At 47.4% G+C, this 20,596-nt stretch overlaps 1 long non-coding RNA gene across 2 annotated transcripts; it reads right to left on the bottom strand.

Moving 5' to 3' along the window:
- Window positions 1–12,192: 12,192 nt before the first annotated feature.
- Window positions 12,193–13,984, bottom strand: LOC120685308. Of its 2 annotated transcripts, none has more exons than XR_005679504.1 (2): window positions 12,835–13,984; window positions 12,193–12,659 (listed from the first exon to the last, which is right to left on the bottom strand). It is a non-coding gene; the product is annotated as an uncharacterized LOC120685308 (long non-coding RNA). The 2 variants fall into 2 exon arrangements; XR_005679503.1 differs by having other exon boundaries at window positions 12,193–12,593.
- Between the last annotated feature and the right edge of the window lie 6,612 nt (window positions 13,985–20,596).

Below are 20,596 nucleotides of genomic sequence, written 5' to 3'. Positions count from 1 at the left end.
CGCAGAATACCAAAGACCAAATTCAGGGGTGAATTTCAGATACCTGAAGATGCGTTTCACCACCTGCCTGTGGGAGGTGCGCGGCGAAGCCTGATACCACGCGCAGAGGCAGACGCAGAACTGGATGTCCGGTCGCGTCCCCGTCAGGAACAGGAGAGAGCCGATCATGCTCCTGTACTCCTTCTGGTCCACCGCCTCGCCGTCCAAGTCCTCATCAAGCGCTGTAGATGTGCTGATCGGAGTCAGCTGAGGAGACAAGTCACTCATGTCGAATTTCCGCAGCAAGTCTCTAGTGTACTTGGCTTGATGGACAAAAGTGCCCTGAGGAGTTTGCTTGATCTGCAGCCCGAGGAAGAAATGCAACTCACCCATCATGCTCATCTCGAACTCCCTGGACATCTGCTCAGAAAACTTGGAGACAAGAGCGTGAGAAGAGCCACCAAAGATAATATCACCCACGTATATATGAACTAAAAGAAAATCAGTGCCAGGTCGCATGAGGAACAAAGTTTTATCAACACATCCCATTTTAAAGCCCTGAGCCAGCAAAAAGGTTTTCAATCTATCATACCAAGCTCTAGGTGCCTGTTTCAAACCGTAAAGAGCTTTCTGAAGTTTATAAACACGGTTCGGAAACTTGGGATTTTCGAAACCAGGGGGTTGCTTCACATAAACCTCTTCTTCAATAAAGCCATTCAAGAAGGCAGATTTAACATCCATTTGGAAAATCTTAAAACCCTTGGAAGCAGTAAATGCAAGAAAGATTCGAATAGCTTCCAATCGAGCAACAGGGGCAAAAGTTTCCTCAAAATCAATACCCTCTTTTTGGCAAAACCCCTGGGCAACAAGACGAGCCTTGTTTCGAACAACCAAACCATCCTCACCCTGCTTGTTTTTGAAAACCCACTTCGTTTCGATGGGATTACAAGCAGGTGGAGGCTCGACTAAAACCCAAACTTGGTTTCTTTCAAAATTTTCAAGTTCGTCATGCATGGCATTGACCCAATTAGAATCAGAAAGAGCGTGTCCAATATCTTTGGGCTCAAAAGAGGCAACAAACGCTGAATGAGCAAAGCCAGCGATACTTGTTACCTTGGACCTGGTGACTCGCTCGTTGAGATCACCTAGCATCTGTTGAGGTGGATGACAACGCTGAATGTGTCGCGGTGCTTCCCGTGTCGAAGTCGCCTCCTCCTCAACCAAAACTGGTGTCTCCTCAGGTGCAGCTGGTGAAGCCTGAGTCACCTCCTCGAACATCCCCCGGGAAGTAGACGTAGTTGGGTCAGGGCCGTCGTCATCATCCAAGCTCGTGGCAGAGATAGCTGGGTCCACAGCACGCTTGGTAGCCTCAGCGTCGCCATCTGCAGCTTCTTCCTCCTCATCTTCAAAGATGGAGGTGCCGAGCTCATCATCTCCTACAACTTCAAAGACAGAAGAATTGCACGGTGCAGTCTCGTCGAAAGTGACTTCACAAGTCTCTCTGACGATGTTAGTATCAATAATCAGTACACGGTATGCTCTAGAGTGAGAAGCATAACCGAGAAAAACACCGTCAGACGAGCGAGACTCAAATTTATCAAGATTTCCATCTTTCAGCACAAAGCACCGGCAACCGAAAACTCTGAGATCGTCAACACGGGGCTGGCATCCAAACCGCAACTCATAAGAAGTCCTATGCATGAAAGCACGCAAGAAAATGCGGTTGGACATGTAACAAGCGGTGTTAACCGCCTCAGCCCAGTATTTGCGAGGAGTCCTATGCTCATCGAGCATCGTCCTCGCCATCTCAACCAGCGTCCGATTCTTCCGCTCTACAACTCCATTCTGCTGTGGAGTGTAGGGAGAAGAATACTGGTGTTCAAGCCCTTGATCACTGCAAAAGGCGTCAAAACGAGCGTTTTTGAATTCTGTGCCATTATCACTGCGAATCGCTCTCATGGCCTGGGGTAGCTCGTTTTTCAACCTCAAGATCAAGTCTCGAACAAACTCGAAAGCCTCATCCTTGGTTCTAATGAAAAAGACCCAAGAATAGCGAGAAAAGTCGTCCACAATCACAAGAACGTACCACTTCCCACCAATAGACATCACCCGAGAAGGACCAACAGTGTCCATGTGTAGCAACTCTCCAGGGTGAGAGGTCATCACCTGATTAACAGGCGGATGTGGAGTGGCAATCATCTTCCCGTGGCGACACGGATGGCAAACAAGGTCCTTTTCAAACTTCAATTTGGGCAATCCTCGGATCAAGCCAAGTGAGCTTAGTCTCGACAACAAATCGAAGCTCAAATGTCCAAGTCTCCTATGCCACTTCTACAAATCAGAAGAAGGACCGGCCAACAAGCAACGAGAAGGGCCAAGAGGAGTTCCAGAGAAGTCAACCAAGAAAACCCAATCGCGAGGTGTAATCCGACAAACCAAATCTCCTCTGGAATCAAGAACACGCGAACAACCCTCCTTGAAGCGAACCTCAAACCCCTCATCAAGAAGTTGCAATACAGAGAGCAAATGAAAGCCAAGATTCGAAACCAAAGCAACTTCTCTCAGGGTAAAGCGATCAGAAACTCGAACAGCGCCAAGTCCACGTACCTTTCCTCTTCCATTATCTCCGAACACAATGTACTCCTTTCAGCGCATCGGGGTGAGGCTGGAGAACCATTTGTCATTTCCGGTCATGTGGCGCGAACAACCGGAGTCCATGATCCACTTGTTCTCCAAGACTTCGACCTGCACATCAGTAGTGAGACAAAGGGTGAGCAAATGTCTCAACCCTGGGGTTAGCAAAGTGAGAAGCAAACCAGTGTCGAGCCATTTGCTCTACAGAAGGGTTAGCAAAACCAGACAAAGCGTATCCCCCGTCCCGTCTACTACGTGACTGACGAACACCACCGTGAGGAAAGCATGGAGCCTCAAAACCTCCTCCAAAGCTTCGGTCCCGTGGTCCATAGCCGTACTAAAAACGACCAGGAGCACGATCGGCAAAGCGACCACCCGTTGGAGCACGGTAACCACCACCGTCTCCCTGACCTCCACCTACACGGCGAGCCCTAGCATCTCGCCTATCACCCCGCCGAGAAGGACCATGCACCCGAGCAGAGTACATGTCCGCGTTCCGTCTCTCCTGCTCTCTCCTCACAGCCCGCTTCCTCCTGAAGCAAAACTCCTCCAGGTGACCTTCCCTGTCACAGAACTCACAGTGGTACTTCACCTCATGCTTGGGAGGTGGAGACCTAGCCTGCGGACGGGGAGGAGCAGCCCTCTTTTTCTGGGCAACCTGGGCTGTGGCAGCAGGGAGCATGTCGAGGGGGTTCCTCAGCGCATTGGGCTTTGGAACCCAAACCTGCTTCTGCGGAGGTGCTTTCGGTGGTTCTTTAAGCACACCATCCGCGGGGTCAACAAGCGAAGGCTGTGTGCTCGTGCTAGCAGTGTTTCCAGCAGCCTTGCCAATCTTACCATACAACCTGTCAAAGTCTGACTTCGTGTATGTGTAACCGACCCCAAACCCATCACCATGCTTGAACTGCTTAATCATCATGCCCAACTGCGGCTCACTGTTAGAAACCCAACTCAGAATCGCCCTAAGATAGGTATTCTCATTCTCTAAGTTGGCTTTCTCTACCGCAAGACTATCTAAAATAGCAATCAAACCAGGGCAAACAGAGCAGTCAATAGGTGGGCTAGACTCTACGACCTTAGTCTTTCCAAAAGACTTGATCAAAGCGTTCTTCTCCTCTAGCTCCAACCTAAGCGTGGGACAAAGCTTACAAGCGCCAAGCAAAGCAGGCCTAGATCTAAGCTCCTCTAGTTCACAAACAACAGTAGCAAACTTGGACTGCAAAGAAGCTAGATCAGACTTGAAGATAGGACACTCATCGCATTCAAGCACATCACTAACAATGGGAGCATCCTTGAAAAGTTCAAGCTCATGCTTGGCCTTGGCTAGCTCGTGAGACACGTCAGAAAGCGAAGTCTTAGCAATATCTAAGTTCGTGACGTTCTCATCATGCTTGGCACGGAGAGCAACAAGATCATTCATGTGAGATATGCAGCCAGCGCACTCATCCTCACTAGATTTCTCCCTAGCACAAGCCAGCTCAGCCCTAAGCTTTCTACGCTCTCTAGCTGCTTCCTTAAGCAGCCTCTTCTGGTTGTCGAGAGCGGCGTACAACTCCCTAACCTCTGTATCATGCAGGTCGATCGTGGAGTTTACATCTGAATCGCTCTCGGATCCAGGAGAAGAGCCGGAGTGCGTCGGTGTATCATGTCCACCTGAAGACGCACGAGCACCATCGGCTTCGCCCGCCATGGTGCAGAAGCTCTTGCGCCGACCGGCCACCAAGCAAAGGCCGATGAAGCCGGTGGCTTCCTTGTCCCGCTTCTTCTTCTTCTTGTCGTCATCGTCGGAGGTCGGTGAAGAAGAGCGGTCGGTGTCGGAGCTCTTGTTGAGGTCGCTGAGCTGCGCCAGGAAGGCCTTCTCCCGTTTCTTGGCCTTGTACTGGAAGTGCTTCTTGAGCGACTCCTTGTCGAAGTGTCCTCCCCGGTCACGACTGCGGTGCTTGTGGCACCGATGCTCCTTGTTGGAGCCTCCCTCGTCGCGGTCGCGGTGGCGGTAGTAGTCGAAGGAGTTGTTCTGGCCACCGCCGGACTTCTTGGGGCAATCGGCGATGAAGTGGTTCAGATCGCCACAGTTGTAGCACCCGGGGTTCTTCTTCCTCTACCTGTTGTGGTAGACGCGCTGGAACTTGCTGATGAGGAGGCACAAGTCGTCGTCGCCCAGCGTCTCCAGCTGCTCATCTGAAACAGAAGACAAAGAGGCAAGAGAAAAGCCAAGAGCAGAGTTAGCGTTAGAGCTCGATCCACCACCTGGGCCAGTCACAAGAGCGATGCTCTTGGAAGGAGGGGCACCATTGAGCTTGGCTCGTGTCTGGTTATCCACCTCCGTGGCCTTGAGCTTGCTGAAAAACTCGTTCACGGTCAGAGTCTCATAGCCTGTAGACTCAATGATCGTGTTCACCTTGAGATCCCACACAGAGCGGTCAAGTGCGTAGAGCAACTTGAGAGCCTTCTCGTGCTCTGTGTACTCAGGGGCACCAGCAGATCTGTTCGCATTGACTTTGTTCACAATCGACTGAAAACGACTGAACATCAAGTCAATGCTCTCACCCGGCTCCTGTGTGAAGTTCTCGTACTCACGCCAGTGAGTCTCGAACAGTCTGGCCTTCACCTGAGGTGTACCCTCGTGGTAGTTCTCAAGGCACGTCCAAATTTTGTGGGCTTCCTGAAAACCCTGGACGCGTGAGAACTCCGCACGAGAAACGCCAGCGAACAAGGCATTGATGGCCTTGGCATTAGCCTCGTGCTGGGTCACCTGAAGAGGTGTGGTCCGAACAGCCAGCACCTCGTAAAGCTAGTTCGTGGTAATTTCACAGACCTCAGCTCCCATGCTCTGCAAGAAGGCTCTCATGCGAACCTTCCAGTAGGCATAGTCCTCGCCGGAAAACACTGGGATCTTACCAAGACTCGCCATGGTCGCCAAGTGGTCTTCGAACCAGTTAAGGTACTGAAAACCTCAACCAAGCTTTGATACCAATTGAGGGACCGAAACTGGCGACCAGAGGGGGGGTGAATGGGAGCCGATCAAAATTTCTTACGAAATCTCAAACGTCGGCCTCTGTCCCAAAATCACTGCAAGCCCTCGAACCTAGGTCAGCGAGAATAGCTATAGACAAGCTATCTCGAAGCAAAAGATCTAGGTCGCAGCGCGGAAGCAAAGACGAGAGAAACTTCACAAATCGCAGCACAGCACACACAGACTGGTCTGACTGGTGTACTGGACCGGTCTGACCGGTCGGGCTGGGAAATTCAAACTGCAGACCGGTCAGACCGGTTGCACAGACCGGTCAGACCGGTCTCTCCCAGACAGCCCGCCAACAAAGCTCCAAATCTCAAATCTCGAGCAAACGAAGTCCAAATCCAACCAAACTTGGTGGAAAGCTTCGTTACTACTTCGTGAACATACCCCCAAAAGATCTCACCCAAAAGATTCACGGATCAAGAGAAATCGAGGAAAGATCAAAGAGGATTGGGGTTTTCTCAAGAACACGAAATCGCCAATTCGTGAGAACTCTCGATTCCTGTAGGTTTAGCACTTGGCTAGAAGGATTAGAATCGTCACAAAGAGTCCATCAAACCACGAATTCAAGGGTTGATCTCCTCCAAACAAGAAACACACCAAAAGATGAGAATTGAACCCAAAACACAAGAGAGAAGGGGAGGACGAGATGCTCAGCACACACAAGTGAATCACAAACAAATTTTATCCATTAATTCTTAGAGGAATTCACCTATACAACAGCTAGAGCCATCCGCCCATCATCCACCCACTAGATTGAAGAGAATAGCTATAATCTAAACTCTCTTTGCGTTGGAGTCCTTGGCCCTAACCTAGAACAGGGGCAGGAAGAAGGAAAAATCCAGAGAAAACAAAAGACTCAAGAGACTCTCCCAGCCACGGGCTGGTGGGGGGTATTTATACCCGGCTGCTGCAGCCAGACCGGTCAGACCGGTCCAGGGGACCGGTCAGACCGGTCGGGTCTGCAGCAGCCCGCTGTACACCCTCGATCGATGGCGGAGCTTCTTTCTTCGACTCGAAGTCTTTGCTGCGATACCGCCACGTCGACGAAGTACCGGTCCGCGGTTTTGGAGGGTCCGCGAAACCCGGGTAGATGGCCGGTTTTGAGAAAACCGCCAAAACTCCTCACGCGCGGGAAGATTTCTTCCTCCACGCCGTGGCCCTAGACGCCGTTCCCGCCTCGGCCTTCTGACGGCCATAGACGCCGCCCGACGCCCGTCACCTCCTCGCCCGCAGCGAGGCCCTAGACGCCGTCGAAGCCCGTCGCCTCCGCCAGTCCCGAGACCGACGCCCGTGCCTCCACGACTTGGCGTCTTCAACCGTCGTCCGCCTCCTTGGTTTTGTGGCGCAAACCAAGGAACCCGCCTTCCGTCGCCGCTTGCGCCCTCAATCCAGGAGTGGACGCCACAGCTGCCGCCCGGTCCGAGCTCCGGTCCCGGCTGCCCTTCACCGCCGTCCACCGCACGGTCCATCGGCCACAGCACCTCCACGGCAGCTCCCCGTTGACACTCGACGCCCGTGTACCTGCAATCCAAAGACCAAGCGCACGATCACACCGCATTGTTGACAATTCACTCATCACAGGCAGGGTAGAGTACTCACATTCCTCAACTTTGAGTGTATGGACCTATATGACACTACGGAAAAAGTTTAATAAGCTTCCCAAATCAGCAAAATTACTAATATCTTGTAGAATTTAATAATATGAAACTCTCATAACACCCCATTGAGGTTGGCCAAATGACCACCAGTATAATTTGCTCTTTAACATAATTCGACGGCTATTTGTGAAATGGTGCTTGTACATTTATCTATCAATAAATTGTGGTGTACAAGTACTTCTTATGTAGTTTCCTCTAGTCTAGAAGAAAACATACCAGTTCAACTCATGTTCCAGAATCAATCCTATACTATGATCATAGAAGTGCTACTACTCAACTCTTTAATCTATCTGTAAGTCTTTGTCTCGATAGAAATTTAAAATCTAACAGCCGTTGTTCTTGAGTTGGTATCCACGTACGGCTCAGTCCCCCTGCAGGCCCAGCCACAGTAGCACTTTCGGCAATTTAACAACGCTACGTGCAGTTGGTACACATGCAGACTTTTATATTTGGCTTCTAAGATTAAGTTGAGAAATAATATAATTAGAATTGAATGCGTGCATGATTTACTGAAATACTGTATCGATAAAAAGAACATTAAAAAAAGGGTGACACTACCTAACTGATGCCTAAAAATAACGTTTTGCTCATAAGGCGATCCTATCTGCCTGTTCCATCATCTCCAACACGCCGAGTTCTCTCTTTCTTCCACCCGCATAGGCACATTAGGCCTCTTCTAACCATCAAGGTGACACAAGCTAACTAGTGACGAGCTCACCTTAAAAATAGTTAGGAAAAGTTCGACGCAAACCGGAAGCGTATATAAAATGATTCACATGAGTAAAGCTATCATCAAAACTTCACTTAATCAAGCATACGGAGATTTATTAGCAAAGCTCAAGACCAAGCGGAAGCAAAATCAAAATGAGTAAGATCGTTGGTGAAAACTTGCACTAAAACCTCAGAGCAAAGAGCGAAAGCTAATTAGCTAGCAACAAATTAAGCTCAACATTCAACAGGTCACATACACAAGCTCAAGTTCATTTTATGAAAAGCTACTCAACACTAGCCGACTAAACATGCAACAGCAAAAAAGCATTAGTAAGAGAAGGAACTAATTAGGACAAGCTAATTAACTAGTCTAAATCATGTCAGCATAAATTAAACAGCTTGAGCAAAGAGAAAAATGCAAACCGAACCTTGTAACCTCATCACGGGCCTTGCTCCTGATCTGGGGCGCACTGGGCCACATGCACCGGGGCAGCTGTTGCTTTTTTTTTTTTTTGAGGTAGAGCTGTTGCTTACTGCCAGCCTGGTACGGGAATGATTATTATCACTTAAGGTGATGAAATCCGAATCCATCACCTGAACCAGCCCACGAGCGCTGAATGGCCCAACTCGCCCCCGCACCGCCGGCCACCTCCGCCTCCGAGGGCTCCCACCCTTGGAGCCGCCGCAGCCGCCGCTGACCACCCTGCTCACCCCTGCGCCACCGATCACCTCGGCCTCTTAGGGCTCCCGCCCTTGAAGTGTCGCTGGCGCCCGACCCTGCTTCTTCCCGCACTGCCGCCACCCATGCACGTTCGCCAGACCTCACCGTGACGCCCCCCGCCGCCTCCACCGCCCACCGGGGTCCTCCACAACCCGCGGCCGGCGGAGTCCCGCCGTTTCGCTGCCCGGCCCACAACCCATCGCCACCACCGGTCCGCCACCGCCCCTAGGCCCACCCTTTATAGCCAGGGAACATCACCGGCGACGAACCCTGACCCCAAAGCCCAAACCCCCAAACCGCAACAACTCGAACCCCCGGACCCTAACCCTCGAAGCCCCGGCGAGAGGACGAAGACGACCGGAGGAGGAAGATGAGCGGCGTCATGGGCCGTGGAAGTCGAATTGGGCTGAATGCAAGTTCGGGTGAGGCTTCAGACGATGGATTTGAGTTTTGTGACGCGGGCGATATATAGCCATCGCGGCCTGGTACTGCTGGCCTGCTGGCTCAACTGCAGCAGTTGCTTCTTGGGCCGAGTGCCCGTGGGTGCGATGCTGCCGCTTGCAGCTGCCGGCCTGCTGGACACGCTTGCAGCTGCAAGCCTGCTACTGGGCCCTCGGCCTGCCGCCTGCCTGCATGCCCAAGCTGGGCCTCGGGGAGAAACTAAAAGTAGCCGCCCGGCGCCGATCCACCGGAAAATATTGTCTCTCATTGCTACAGTGAAGACAGGCGACTTTAGAGCGATTCGTAGATCTGGCGTAGATCTCGTCGCCCCCTCCCCTCCAGCGGCCTTTCTGGCAGCGGAGGAAGGGTGGGTTGACCAGATCGACATCGGATGTAGTACCTAGTATAGGTTAGTATTAGGTTTGTAGTTTGTTTTGGTTTGCTAGGGTTCCGGGCGAAGGCTTCGATGAGGCCACTGGCCTGGCTTTTGCTGCTCTGAGTTACTCCTGGCGAAGCCGCTGTCGACGGCGGGATCTTCAGGAGGAGCTTTGGAAGGTATGGTTGTATGTATATGGTGGGTCTCCTGGCGTTGGGGACCTTTTGCTTCCTCCTGCTCTTTTCTGCTGTTGGAGGTGGGAGGCTGGCGGTGGTTGATGAGATTGTAGAGCACGGTGACGGTGTGTTATGCGGAGGATTCTGTACCAACGTGGTTTTCTTTGATGTTGCTTTATGCGATGGTTTCGAGTCCTCTGTGGGCTTTTGTGCGCCGGCTGTGGCTACGATGTCAGCGGCATCGCCAACCTTGCTGCTGTCGACATGGATGGTGAAGGCAGGAGGATTTTTCTGTACCTCCAGGGTGGTCCTATTGACCGCGGTGTCGATTGGGATTATCTTGTGAGGTTAGTTTCCCAACACGAGGAATCGGTTTGGTTTTCGGCTCCCACCTACATAGGTGGTTCAGTTCCCCTTCAGGGTGATTTGTTGTCTGGCGAGTCGGGGTTCTTGGCAAAGGCAGATTCCTCAGTGCTTGGCGATGTGTTTCAGCCAGATCGTTCAATGCTTTTAAGGCATGTCGGAGTCGATATGCTGCTCAAGACGGCAACAAAAACCATCTTTCCATTGCCAGGGATGAGATCGGCTTCAAGCTCAGCGCTCCGGCCACCAGCGGCGATGAAGACCGGGAGAAGTTTACAGAGACTAGTTTGTATCTTTCTTTTCTTTCAAGGGTGTCCTTGTAATATCAGAGCTGTAACCACCAATATTTTCATGTGAAATATAAACTCGGTTTCTCAAAAAAAAAATCAAAGTAGCCGACGGTTCAGGGTGCACCGCGTGAGCAGCTTTTTTGGGCGGGATCCGAGGTTCCTGGTTCAATATAGTGGAATTTAAAAGGTAAAATACACTAGCTTAGGACATCTCAACCCTCCACATAGTATGGTTTGCATAGTATTAAATATAGCGCCACATAAAATTGTTACCTTATGTGGCACTATATACTACAAGAAACCATTTATTCCGTGACAGAACAATTTCGTTATAGATCGTTAAAAATTTGTCATAAAATTTTGTTCATGACGTTTTCGAGCAACGTCATGTATTGAGCGTCACAGATTAAATCGGATGGTGTTTTTTTCGAAATCGTCACAAATCAGTGCAATCTATGATATTTTTTTACCGTCATAAAACACTCTTAGGTCCATGCATCCAAGCCCAGGCCCATCATCCGTAACAAAATTAAATGTCACAAAATTCATCACAAAACATCATTGTCCCATTGGTTAGCAGGCCAATTTTTGAACTAGGCCAGTCAGTTGGGCCATTTCTTTACCCACTATCAAATCAAAGCCCACCAAACAGGCCCATTAAAAATTGAGCTCATCAATTCAATCCAATTTACACTAGAATGATCATTACACCCCACCAAAATACATATCAAATTTTAGCAGCCCAAAATAAGAGATACAATCTCATATTTACATTGAAAAGAGATACAACCCACAATACACACCAGCAGGACCTACAGCACCAAAAATCCAAGCAACTGATACAAGTAGCAATTTGATTCCAGAAGCAAAGGAGCAAATGTTCGAGAGCATCAACAAGACCGGCAACACCAACAATAGATCACATAGGTTTTCACGCTCAGCTTGCTCGGTAGTAATGCAACTTACTACCTGACAAGGGAAAAGAAATACTTATGATTAGTTTAGTCATCTCATCAGATTTAAGTCCAAACAAAGTGACATAGCTGCAAAGGTGAATTTTGAACATAAACTCTCCACTAGTCATATTCACAAATAAAACTCATTTATTCATTTATAAGAGAGAAAGGAAATAAAGCTCTAGTTATATCCCTCAGCCAACAAATAAACCTGAAGTTTCAGAAAAAAACATGTTGTAATCATGTTACAAGTATAGATCCAAAATACTCCCTCTGTTCCAAATTATAAGTCATCCCAAGAATCTTGGAGAGTCAAATTTTTTCAAATTTGACCAAATTTATACAACAAGATAATAACGTTTACGATATCAATTAAGTATCATTAGATTCTTTGTTAGTTATATTTTCATAGTATACCTATTTGATGTCATAAATCTTTGTGTTTCTCTATATAATTTTGGTCAAACTTTGAGATGGTTTGACTCTCCAAGATTCTTGGAATGACTTATAATTTGGAACAGAGGGAGTATATCAATGTTCAAGAACACTATCTGACAGTAATCTCACTCACTGAAGATAAAGCATGTGCATTTGATAGTGGCAATAAAAACACAAGGTCTAAAACAATCTATAATTATCTGTAAATAACTGCTAATCAGGTAAATGGAACAGCGCTTTTGTAGAAATTATCTGTAAATAGAAACACTTAACCAGAGAACATATACCAGTTCATGGAGCAATGTTTTGCGATAGACCAGATGCAGTAGATAGAAATTCAGGTTCTATTGTTCAAAACAAATGCTCAGATTGTTCAAAATGCATCTATAGGAGTGGAGAAATTATTTGCTTCAAAAGCCATCTATAGAAATGCTACAAAAGTGAAAACTGAAAAGTAACATAGGCTCAGTTTGTTCACATTTCACACGGCATCAGTGGCATCCAGAATACGTAGTAAAAAGAAAACAAAATCACCAATCAGATACACACACTATGAAATCGAAAGGAACATGCATACAGGGATTTAAGGAAAGGTTTTTCTTCATTTCTTTACCACAGCAGCACAAATGAATCCTACTGGGCGACATATCAGAGAGGGAAAGAGTTTGGGGGAAAAAGATCTGTAATTCTGCATAAAGAAGTAAACATTTTACTCTCCGGGTCTAAACGAAAATGAACTAGTATGCAAGAAAAAATAGATCTGAGCAGTGAGCACTAGGAACTTGCCTTTGTACCTCTGACCAAGCAAAGACCATAGATCCCAGTCGTGTACTGCACATTTGAGAAGAAATCGAGAGGGATTTTGCATCCAGTAGAGGTGCAAATGAAGTAAAATGGCTTGAATTGAATGGGGAACAAAAAAAATCAGAGGGATCCACTAAACGATGGATGCATGAGGGCTCTTTGTTTAATCCTGTCCTCAATCATCCATCCATATTGCTAAGCAAATAAATGAATGCGTAGCACATAAGTTGGATGTAGAATTGCTGATTCTGTCAAGAAGTATTGTTACCTGATTATCGATGCAGTGCTCCTCGTGACCAGCGGATCTTCATTCTGCAGAACGCGTAATAATAATAGTACAAACCTAGTACTTATCCTGCTTGATCATAATAGGCCAACCCAGTGAGCTTGGACTTATCCTGCTTTGGTCGATTCTTCATCAGCTCCGCTTGATCTACCTCTAAAATCAGGCTAAGCAAGCAGGAGTTATGTCGATCTTATTGATGAGCCAGAATAACGCAAATAGATCTAGCAAATGCTTGGCTACTGTAGGGATACTATAGAAAGAGAACTCAATCCATTGGTCTGAACGGTAAATCAGATCCAAAAACGCAACGTAGGAGGTAAAACAAAGGAACAAATTGAGAAACAGATCACTGTACACTGTCGAGGTCGATGGCTGTGCGCTGCGGGTTGTGGGTGCTCCTCTGCAACGAGGCTCTCCGGCCCTGGGGGAGACCGTACCCCGGCGATCACCCTACCCGCTGTCGCCCCAGGCCGAGCGCTGCGCCCTTCTTTGCTGCCATCCGGCCCTGGAGGAGATAGAAGAGATGGGAACGGGAGAGGGGAGGGGATAGGATGTACGGGGTCAGAGCCGGAGCTGCCTGTCGCGTCGGGACGCCGGCAGCCGCGGCACGCCGCCCCCTGCACGTGCGCTGGCGGGCGAGCCCTGGCACCGCCGCCACGCCACTGCCAGAGCCGCGCAGAAGCTTGCTGTCGCTCTCACTCCGAGCCGCGCCCCAAATCCGGCGGGGAGGCGGGCCGGGGGAGGGAGGGGGCGGTCGATGGAGGGGAGGGCCCCAGATCCGCCCCACCTCGGCTGCCGCGGCGTCCCCGAGATAGACCCCATTGGAGAGGTCGAGGTCAGCGAAGTTCGGGCAGGCCCCCGGAGCGGGAGAGGTCGAGGGCGCGGAGAGATGATCCGGAGGGGACGGCGGTGAGGGCAGCGTCGAGGACGCGCGCGCAGCTGGAGAGGTCGAGGCGTGAGGTGGACGGGTAGCGGGCGAGTGCGGCGGGGAGGAGGTCGGCGCGGAGCGGGCGGAGGAGGCGGCGGTGGCGGGACTCGGCGGCGTGGGAGGCGGAGGAGGCGAGGGCGAAGGACTTGAGTGCAGGGAGAGGATAAGGGCGGACGTGAGATCCAACTCCAGCGCAGGGAGAAGCCTGACTGCTATGGTTTCCCATTCTTTATACACAATGAGGAATCGACCCATACCGTTGGATTAAGAATGGATGCACAGGAAAGCTTGGGCCGTGCTTGCATGTCCAGCTGGACTGATTTATATGTTGTCTCCGCCCAATATTTATATGTCCAGAAAAACTTAGTTACTATTTTTAAAAGTTTAAATGAATTTCTGCATATCTGTTGAAAGTAATTACAATTTGACCTACATTATCTCAAATAATGATTAAAAAATTCACGAAATTATTTTTTGAGTATCTATGTTCTATAATAGCTCATATCCTGAAAATAGATGAAAATTGTAAATGTTTGCTAGGGATAATTCAAACTTCTACTTGGAACCTTGTTACAAAATTCCTGTGCTCAAGTGCTAGGTCTCTGGTTCAAATCCCTGTGCGAGGCCTTTTTTTTCTTTTTGTATTTTTGTTTTCGCACCTTGTGCTATGAAAATAATTCTAAATTTATTAATTGCGACGGATTTGCTAAAACGTCACAGGTTTTTGGCTGGTTCATGACGAAATTGATAAACTGTCACTGTGTTATGGGCCTTATATCCATAGTTGCAGATCCGTGACGATATCTGAAAACGTTACGAAAATTTCTTCAAAAATCGTCACAGATTAAATGGTTCCTTGTAGTGATAATAAATGAGAGAGAGTGAAAAGAGAAAGAAATTGGGTCCCATGCAAGACCCAGTGTTGACACGCACACGGTACACCTATGCACTAGACACTATTAAGTTGTGTATTGAGAGTGAGTTGGTGTCTTCATAATAAATGAAAAATAAAATATGATAGGTGGATAAGAGAAAATGAGTTTCATAGGAAACCACACTAAGACATTATGGGTTGTACAGTGTAGTTTCTAAAAGTGATGTTTTGATGATATGACAACATAGACACTGCTCATGGACACTATAGGTTGGAATTGCCCTGAATCTACATGGTGAATAAACAAATATGTTTGCATCAGATGTTGTGCCGGTTGGCTTACCACTCACCACTCACTTGAATTTAAGCTCTCAGACGGCAGGAAAAGGTTTTATTTGTGCAGAACTTTGAAAATGTTGCAAACACCAAATCGGACAGGAAATTGAATATAGATCCTATATCTCCGAGCATTTTATTTCTCTGCTACTTTCCAAACCTGCCACACTCTCTCTGTTCAAACGTTGCTCCGGTATTTTCCTTGCTCCAAATGTCTACAGAGCAAGTAGTCACTTCCTCGTTGACTTTCGATACTCCCTCCATTTTAAAATGTACTTGTGATCTCGTACGGGAGACTCAAAATGCTATTTCAGCCAGGGAATTTTTTAAAATTTTATATTATTTTTTTTCCGATTTATCAAAAATATATGCCGAATTTTTTTTCTCCAAAAATGTCATCCTGCCGCCAGTTCATCCGGCGGAAGGTAGGTACCGCCGGATGAACCGGCGGTATGGTTACTGTAGCGACTTTCACCGGCATTGTAGCGACTTACCACCAAATCAACCGGCGGTACTGTAGCAAATTGCTGTAGCAACTTTCAAAAAATTATAACAGATTCATATGGATTCGGATGGAGATAAAATTTATACGAAAATTATAGACCTCGACGAGATCTACAGATTTGTAATTCAAACTTTTTTCATTTAGAATCATTCTGGTGTTTAAATAATCGACACAATATTTAGATCTAAAAAATCAGATCTAAACAAGTCGTGCTGCTCATCGGCAGTGCACCGGGAATTTTTCATCTAAACAATGCTAAACAATTACAACAAGTCTAGCATTGTTTACAACAAGTCTAGCCGGTTGATTTGGCGGTAAGTCGCTACAGTGCCGGTGAAAGTCGCTACAGGAACCATACCGCCGGTTCATCCGGCGGTACCTACCTTCCGCCGGATGAACTGGCGGTAGGATGACATTTTTACAAAAAAAAAATTCGACATATATTTTTGATAAATAGGAAAAAAATAATATAAAAATTTAAAAAATTCTCAGCCAGGCGCCGTCGCAGAGGCCCCCGCCGCGCGCGGCCCATTCAGGTCTAGGGCTCTGCCGGCCCACTGGTTTTGAAGGTCCACTGGTGGTCCACGCGGCCCAGTTTTGCTTTTTTTTTTCCCTTAAAGTTCCAACCAAATATTTTTTCCATTTTGTTGCAGTGGAATATTTTTTGTTTTTAAAGGTAAGATTTGGATTCAACTGAACAAATTTTATTTTTTTGCTTTGATGGAACTTTTTTTTTACAAAATATTAATATTTTATTCCAGTAGAATATTTTTTTCCAGTCAGGAAATGCTGCGGGCCGGCGGCCTAAGAAGATTTTCGGCCCAGCAGTAGCCCCGCAGCTTCTGCGCCCCGTCTGCTCGGGGTCACGCGGGAGACCCCGAGCAGCCCCCTAGCCCGGTGCATGAAAATTGAATAATTTTGACGTCATGGTTTTGAAATAAAAAATCGTCTGCAGCATTAACGCCGGAGTAACACTATGTTTCATGTTTTGTTAATCCACGACACCGATCCAAAAGCAAATTTTCAACATCAGAGAACAATTTCTGTAACAACAGAGAATAGAGCTTTGTTACAATAATTGTTAAATACCAGTGGCACTTCCAGGTACTTTTTTCTTCTATGTTTTTTTTCTAACCGTTGATCTGACATCTGAGAAAGATAACTAGAAAATTAAATTTAAGGAGTTAAGGGCACTACAGTAATGGTCCCTTTTTTGTGTCCGTAACTACGCTGGACAGCATCACTTGCAATTTGTTTGACCCCAACGGCCTTCTGACATGCCTCAAGGAACTTGGGGCTGCAGCTAGCCGATGTTTTAATTGCTTAGCATTACAGAATTAAGAAGCCATGGTAGCCTTACTTATCTGCCAGAGATGACACTGGAGGTATGGTCGACCGAGCGTCTGGGGCCATCTGGTTCATAAGGCATCTTCTTTTCGGATAATCTCGAACTAGTGGCTGTAAATGAGCTAGGGCTCGTTTGTTTCGGCCTGGAACAGTCCGGAACGCGGCCTGTTCCACCTGGAACGACATGGCCTGGTTTGAAATCAGGGCGGACCAGGAACAAGTGTTCGTTTCGGCCAGGTCCGGGAAAGAACTCTGGCCTGGTTTGGCTCCTCCCTCCTTTCCACGGCCCGGATTGCACCCAGGCCTCCTACCCTCCGGCTCCAGTCCGGCTCCACACGCGAGGGAGGCACGGCACGGCTGGCGGTGTGCGAGGCGACGACATGGCAGGGCGAGGAGACGATGCGGCGGCATGGCGGCGCACCGACGGCTCGATCGCGAGGTGAGGACGGCATGGCTCCTTCTCGCCGGTGATCCCCTCGCTCTCCGCGCTAGGGTTCTTGGATCGACTAGGTATAGATCTAGCGGGTATAACTTGACTGACTAGGATAACAGTGGGTGTTCTTGAGTGCAAGAACGTGAGAGGGAGAGATGGGAGAAAGGGTGCAGACCAGACGCCGATGAGCCGGCCTTGAGGTTGTTCATCATGGTGCAGAGGTCGGTGAAGTGGCATCGAGGTGGTCAGCCGGAGTCGTGGACGAGGGACGCCGGAGTGGTGATGCAGAGGCGGCGGGACAGCGAGGTTGATGGCGCTTCTCGTCGCTTCAGCGCCCTCGCCGATCGGATCGCGAGTTGTCGGTGGGTTTAGAGGACACGGTAAACTTTGGTATGCGTGCCTCCGCCCCCACCCTTGCTTTTATTTGGCGCTGTGCGACGGGGCTCGTCAATCACGAGTTGATTGAGCGCCCCCAATCAGGGCGCGAGATTTGGGGTTGACCCAACCGTTGGGTGGGTCTGAGATCAAACTAACATTCTCTCCCTTGATCTCATCTTACATCTTTAGCACTTATATTCCACTCCATTACAGATCAGTGCATAGGGCATGCCTCATCACAACGGTTAGTACCATTGGATTAACAGCCATGACACACCTTTCTGTTTTGAAATAGAAACTCAACTTTTGGGCCCTTATTGTCCAGGAATCATAGGCCTTCCCGTAAACCCATGCCGGCTAAGTGTTCTCTGAACACATTGGGTGGTAGGTCTTTTTATGAGCGGATCCGCTAACATTTTCTTTGTGCTCATATACTCAAGACTAATGGTATGATCCTGGATTTGCTCTTTAACAACATAAAACTTAATGTCAATGTGTTTGGCAGCACCACTTAACTTGTTGTTGTGAGCATAAAAGACTGTAGGCTCATTGTCGCAGTACATCATTAGTGGTCTCTCTATGCTGTCGACCACTCTCAACCCGGGTATAAATTTCTTTAGCCATTTAACCTGTCCCGAGGCCTCATAACACGCTACAAATTCTGCATACATCATAGATGATGCAGTGACTGTCTGTTTGGAGCTTTTCCATGATATAGCTCCACCTGCAAGAGTGAATACATAACCTGACATGGACTTTCTATCATCTATATCTCCCGCAAAATCTGAGTCTGAATAACCCTCTATCTTTAGGGAATCAGATCTCCTATATGTCAACATGAGGCCTTTTGTGCCTTGCAAATACCGCAAGGCTTTCTTAACTATTTTCCAGTGCTCTATCCCTGGATTACTTTGGAATCTGCCAAGTACCCCAGTAACAAAAGCTAAGTCAGGGCGAGTGCATACTGTAAGCTTCCAATAGCAGAAGCATATGGTACTGCTTTCATCTGATCTGTCTCATACTGATTTTTGGGATACTGAAATTTCCCAAAACAATCGCCTTTGACTATAGGAGCAAGTGTTGGCTTACTCGCATGCATACCATACTTTTTAAATATCTTTTCTAGGTATGCTTTCTGCAATAATCCTAAAACCCCCTTTCTTTTATCTCGGTGAATCTCAATTCCTAGAATGAATGATACTTCACCAAGATCTTTCATATCGAACTTGGAGGACAAGAATTTTTTTGTCTCCTGTAGTAGATTAATATCACTGTTAGCAAGCAGAATATCATTCACATACAAGATGAGGAAAATATATTTCTCATTCTTAAACTTTGCATAAATGCAGTTGTCCTCCTCATTTTATTTGAACCCAAACTTTCTTATGGTTTCATCAAATTTTAAATACCACTGTCTGGAGGCTTGCTTTAATCCATAAATGGATTTCTTTAGGCGGCATCCCATTCTTTCTTTTCCTTCCATGACAAAACCTTTGAGTTGTGCCATGTAAACATTCTCATAAAGATCCCCATTAAGGAATGCCGTCTTTACATCCATTTGATGCAACTCTAAGTCATAGCGTGCCACTAGCGCCATTATGATTCTAAAAGAATGCTTACATGAGATAGGAGAAAATGTCTTATTATAATCTATCCCTTCTCTCTGTGTGAAGCCTTTCACCACAAGTCGCGCTTTGTATCTTTCTACATTCCCTTTGGAGTCACATTTCGTCTTGTAGACCCATTTGCAGCCTACTGTTTTGGCTCCTTTAGAAATTTCTTCTAAATCCTAAACATCGTTGGTACTCATTGATTTCATCTCATCTTTCATGGCCTCCAACCACTCAGATGAGTGAACGCTTCTCATGGCTTCTTCAAATGAAGTGGGATCACCCTCCATTCGAATTTCCTCGCTATTATAGACTTCATAATCGTCAGAAATAGCAGGCTTTCCTACTCGTTGAGACCTTCTGGGCGCCTCAACTACTGGCACTTCTTCTACTTGAGGCTGCTGTCGCTCCCCCTCATCTGCGGCAGCTGGTTCTATGGGATCCTGAAGGACAGGTTCCACATTTTTATTTTGTGCCACAACAGGAGAACTAACAACAGATGCTGACACTCCAGCATTCTGCACTGGTGGTGTAGCAGCAACAGGTATAGAGAAAAAAGGTTCCTGAATCATTGGAGTAGGCTCATAGACCCGCTTCTCCTCAAGATCAATTTCTCGTGGTACCATGCTCCCCCTGACCATATGTTCCTCCAAAAAGACAGCGTGTCTCGTTTCTACAAACTTTGTGTATCTATCTGGACAGTAGAAACGATAACCTTTCGACTTTTTTGGTTAAATACTTTCGCTTCCGCTGGACAACCCCACACATGTAAATAATTTAATGTGGATTTTCTCCCTGTCCATAACTCATACAGTGTTTTAGGCGCCGACTTGCTTGGTACACGATTAAGAATATGAATGGCGGTTTTTAATGCCTCCATCCACAAATTAATCGATACCGTGGAGTAACTCATCATACTTCTCACCATATCCATTAAGGTACGGTTACGCCTTTCAGCTATTCCATTTTGCTGAGGTTCGCCCAGTGTAGAATACTGGGCTACTATTCCATTTTCCTATAGGAACCTCACAAAAGGTCCAGGAACCTGACCATACAGGGTATGTCGACCGTAGTATTCACCTCCACGGTTGGATCTTACTATCTTTATCTTTAAGTTGTGCTGATGTTCTACTTCAGCCTTGAATATCTTAAATTTATCCAATGCTTCTGATCTTTCTTTGATTGGATAAATGTAGCCATAACGCGAATAATCATCTATAAACATTATGAATGAATCATATCTGTCCAAAGACTTTATGGGAAACGGACCACAGATGTCTATGTGTACTATCTCCAAAACCCCTGCACTACGTTTGGCTCTCTTCTTTATTTG

The sequence above is a fragment of the Panicum virgatum genome, chromosome 8N (genome assembly GCF_016808335.1).
Source record: "Panicum virgatum strain AP13 chromosome 8N, P.virgatum_v5, whole genome shotgun sequence".
NCBI classification, from domain to species: Eukaryota; Viridiplantae; Streptophyta; class Magnoliopsida; order Poales; family Poaceae; genus Panicum; species Panicum virgatum.
The sequence above is the reverse complement of the archived record's forward strand: the minus strand, read 5'-3'. Positions and strand labels throughout refer to the sequence as shown.